Here is a 5,306-nt window from a genome sequence, read left to right on the forward strand (position 1 = left end):
ATAATCGTAATCAAAGTGTATGTATATAGACTGCATTTTGCATTTTTCCATTTCTGCTATTGTGGAGTGGATACTAAATTTACTATATCTACTATACTAAATTTAAGTTTTATGTGTAATTATTCATATATTAGTACTCGAATAAAATTTTAGTTATCTATATTTTTCCTAAACAATTTTAGTTGCATATAGAAATGAACAAATATATTAATGATTAGAATTTAGAAGTATATGGATCATTAATATGGTCGTATATGTTCAGCTGTTGACCTGGATACCGTAGATTATTTCTTGATCTTCCAGGAAACCAAAGCTAATCCAAAGAATACACAAAAACCTGTAAGTGAACGCCTGGAATCTGGGTAGGTCGCCCAATCTGCGTCGCGGAAGCATGGTGGGACCATAACCCGCAGGTCCCATGATCGAAACCTGGTTCTGATACCATGTAGAAATATGTATGATTTAAATGTGAAGGAAACAAGAAGACAGTAATTGCTGGAGTAAAAACACTCCAAATTTTTCTATATGTTGCAAAAGAAACAATGTTTATGCTACAGTACAAGGAATATATACGTACATTGGTGTAACCTCATGTAATAAACCGAAAAATATGGGAAAGTTTGTTTCCCTTTCACCCTAACTTGCAGTTATTATTATGCTTACCAAATTTACCACACAAAGGCATGAGTCTAGACCTACGTTTGGTGGAACTTACCAAATTTACCACACAAGTTTCGTGGAACTTTAAGAAAACATTCAAAATTTTGTTGTTTTACACGGTTTTATAAAATAAAGTTTGTTTCCCTTTCATACTAACATATAGTTATTATTACGCTTAGCAAATTTACCACATAAATGCATAGATCTAGACGTACATTTGGGTCAAGTTTCTTGGAATTCTGATAACGTTCAAAATTTAGCTGGTTTGCACGTAATAATAACTACAAGTTAGTATGAAAGGGAAACGTACTTTAACAAAACCGTGTAAAACAACTAAATTTTGAACGTTCTCAGAATTCCACGAAACTTGACCCAAACGTAGGTCCATGCATTTGTGTAGTAAATTTGTTAAGCGTAGTAATAAGTACAAGTTGACCCAAATGTAGGTCTAGTTGTGACGCCCTAAATATTATAATACGTAATTGTAGGATTAATTGGTAAATTTTCATGAAATTTAGTTAATTAGCCACTAAATTATGGGTCATAATTGGAATATAATAACACTTGAATGAATTAAATTGGAGTTCGTCATAATATTTTGGGACAATTTCTATTAATTAAGAAACTCAGGAAGGACGTAAATGGTATTTTGAGAAAAGTTTAATTAAATAAATAATATAATAATATAATAACAATAATAATATATAAAATATATATTACTAATAATATATATGTGTAAGTAACATATGTATATATATATATATATATAAAAGCCAAAAAGAAAAGAAAAAAAAAAGAAGAAAGGAAGGAAAAGGTTTGGGGGTGGGCCCTCACCCACCGCCCCACCCCCAACATATATATATATGTGAGCCAATTATCACAATCTCACATTTATAAATTTGCAATTTCCTTCTCTGTTCGGCAATTCGCAGCGGGAGGTAAGTTTTATTTTAATTTCTATTAATTTATATAATTATATTATTTATTTAGTTCATTTATTAAATGTTGATTATATTGAGCGGTGTACTATTTAACCGGAATATTTTACGAATTTGGCTATTTAAAATAATATCGAATTAAATATTAAATTTAATATAAAAATGATATCGTTGGTTAATTAGATTATTAAATTCATTAGATTTGAATATTGTTATAGCCAATTTAGACAATTCCATCGGAATTGTTAACCAAATACGCAATTATATGTATTATTGTTCAATTAAAGAATATAATAGCCTCGATATATTAATTGTGTGCATTATAAATCATTATAGGATACAGGGTACAGTCAAAGGACCGAACCATTACCTATTGAGTAGATAAAAGCATTGTGAGGTTGAGGTAAGTAAATAATTAGTATTATCTATATATGTTCTATTTATTTATGGTATTACCGTTATATAAATTTGTGGTTCATGCTGACATTGATTTATTTGAAAGTATATGAGTGGTGAATGATTTAATTTAATTGATGATATTGTGTACGTGGATGAGGAAGTACGTTGAAATATTATGTTTGTTGTTTGATGTGTTGGGAGTGTCTGAAAATGAGAATTCATTGATATATTATTTTACGTTACTAGTTGCTTACAAGAATGGTGATATGTGGAAATGAGGGAGTGATGGAAATTAAATATAATTGTGGTGTTAATACCCCTTGATGTGTTGAAAAGCTTGTAAGGCGAAATGAAATAGAAGAGCTATGATGCGATACGAGAAAGAAATAAAATGAAAAGAGCTTTGTTGCGATATGAAAAAAGATGTGATATGAAAAGAGTCATGATGAAAGAGCTATTATGCAAAATAAAAGAGCTATGATGCGAATTGAAAGAGCAATGATGCAAAATGAGATTGATGAGCCCGCTGTTAAGGGGATTCACTTGAACTTATTTAACGGTTAGATTGAGTTGTCGGGAAAAATATTATATCACCTTCTGGTAAGCAAACTAAAAGAAAAGGAGTTTAATTGGTTGTTTTATTGCGAGTTAGCTATGTGGTGCAATGAAGCTGATTATGTTGGCATTGAATTGACTGTCTTCCATGCATGTTGCCTACTTATCTTGTTTGGGCTGTGTTTGATACAAATATATAGATAGGACTGGTTATTTACTTACTGAGTGGTAGACTCACTCCTCTGCTGATATTTTCTTTCAGGAGTAGACTTTGAGGTGTCTGTCTGTTGAAAATTAAGTCTACATGCTATACTTAAGCAGGTCGGGCGAGTATGCAATTTTATCCTCTTTGTCAGTTAGAGTAAAAATTGTATTTTGTTTGTAAAGAGAGAAAGTAAGCATGGGGATTACTTGTGGTGTTTGATGTGTATACATGATATTGTGGGTTGATTATGCCTGTTATGACGTTGGGATTATATATGCATATTGATTAGATGATTATGTGCATATTTATATATATGGATACAGGGATTACTATAATCATGACGTTTAGGTAAGATATATCCCTAGTAGCGATATGGGGTGCTATATTAGGTGGTATCAGGGCAGGGATTAGATTTCCTAGGATTAGTAGATGAAATGTAATATTATACGTAAGGTGTATATACTAGGAATCTACTCATATGTGTGCATTTCATATAGGATGGAAGCGTCAACGAAAAACGCTGCTGGCCTAACTAAGTCATTAGAGTCTGTGCAGGGTCATAATTCTGCATCAGAATATTAGGGGATAGAATCCCAAAATAGATATGCCCACAACCAGAAATAAACACTTTTATGCAACAGTTTCTGGAAATGATGCAGAGGATGGCTCCATCTCCACAACCCCAGCCACAGGATGCAGTTATTGATAAAAAATATGAAATAGTGAGGAGACAGGGGGCGAAGGTATTTGCAGGTACAACTGACCCTGCAGAAGCAGAAGAATGGCTGAAAAACATGGAAAGGGTGTTGGACAAAATTGAGTGTACCTCTGAGCAAAAGTTGAGGTACGGAGTGTCCTCATTGGAGAAAGACGCATTAGATTGGTGGAAAACAATTACAGGGAGCAAGAACCGACCCGCCACTTTGACGTGGAATGACTTTTTGAAAGAATTTACTGATAAATATACTACTAGTCTACCGAAACCATAAGAAAGTTGAATTCCTTGAACTAAAGTAGAATGATTTATCTATTGCTGAGTATGAGCTGCAATTTATGAGATTGTCAAAATATGCTCCAGAAGAGGTGAGTACCGATGAATTAAGGAGAGATAGATTTGAAAGAGGGTTGAGACTTGAGATTCAAGAGAAAATAGAAATTAAACCTCCGGGTTATGGTGCACTGCTGGAAGCGGCACTAAGGGCAGAAGAGACATCCATTGAAAGGAGTTCTACTGAAGCTAAACGGAAGAAATTGACAGATAACCTGAATCCTACAGCGGGACAAAGTGGTGCAGTTTCCTTTAGGGGTTCTGATTCGCAGAGAGGTTGGTTAAGTGGCCGAGGAGTGGGTCAGACTAGCAGGTCTCATTCAGTGTTTTCAAATTGACACTGGGCCTACTTCGGTTGGATTCGCAGGAAGACAAGATCCAGCCAGATCGTTCAGTGGAAGATCTACTCCTTTTTATGCTAATTGTGGTAGGAGACACGCTAGTGAATGTTGGGGAGTCCGGCCAATTGTATGTTGTCGTTGCCATTAACTAGGACACATTGTTAGGGATTGTCCCACATGGAGAGATAATACCAGAGGACCTCAGACTTCGAGGTTGAGCAGTGTAGGGGAAAACTCACAGTGGGCAGGTACGAGCAGAGGACGAGGTAGAGGTGGTCGAGGTAGAGGGAATATTTCCACGACATCTACAGGACAAGGTAGTTAGCCTCAACCACAAACCAAGGTATATCCAATCACGAAAGAACAAGATCTTGCAGCACCCGAGGTTCTCACTGGTTCCTTCTCCAAGCACCAGCTGGTAAGCTTCGACCTTTGTTTATACCTGAATGGAAATGGGAAAACATTACTATGGATTTTGTCATTGGGTGACCACATACGTTCAAAAGACATGATGCTATTTAGCTGATTGTTGACAGATTGACTAATCTACACATTTCTTTCCAATCCGTTAAAATGATTCTGTGGATAAGCTAGCCAAACTAAATGTTTCAGAGATTGTGAGATTACATGGTATTCCTACCTCTATAGTTCCTGATAGAGATCCTCGATTTACTTCTGACCGCTCTAGGTACAAAATTGCATTTCAGTATAGCGTTTCATCCTCAAACCGATGGACAGTTAGAAAAAACGATTCAGACATTAGAGGATATAATGAGATCCTTCGTAATTTAATTCAGAGAAAACTGGGATGATCATCTACCACTGATGGAATTTGCTTATAATAACAGTTTTCATTTTAGTATTGGTATGGCTCCATATGAAGCTTTGTATGGAAGAAAATGCCGAAATCCGATCTGTTGGGATATTGAGGGATTGAGACAGCTTAAAGGGCCGGAGTTAGTTCAAGAATAATGGACAAGATATAAATAGTTAAAAAGTGTTTGAAGGCAACACAGGATCGACAGAGGAGTTACGTCGATAAGCATCGCAGAGAGATGGAATACGAGATGGGGTAAAGAACTTTTCAAAAAGTAACACCATGGAGAGGAATTTTGAGATTCGGGAAACAGGAAAAGTTGAGTCCGAAATATATTGGGCCA

General features: G+C 35.2%; 1 long non-coding RNA gene across 1 annotated transcript; it reads left to right on the forward strand.

Moving 5' to 3' along the window:
- The first annotated feature begins 1,555 nt into the window (after positions 1-1,555).
- LOC148786899 (uncharacterized) lies at positions 1,556-3,000 on the forward strand. The gene is made up of 3 exons (XR_016067455.1): positions 1,556-1,598; positions 1,935-2,001; positions 2,815-3,000. It is a non-coding gene; the product is annotated as an uncharacterized LOC148786899 (long non-coding RNA).
- Positions 3,001-5,306: the final 2,306 nt, after the last annotated feature.

Source organism: Sesamum indicum, linkage group LG9 (genome assembly GCF_026168435.1).
Source record: "Sesamum indicum cultivar Baizhima isolate 11 linkage group LG9, ASM2616843v1, whole genome shotgun sequence".
Lineage (NCBI taxonomy): Eukaryota > Viridiplantae > Streptophyta > Magnoliopsida > Lamiales > Pedaliaceae > Sesamum > Sesamum indicum.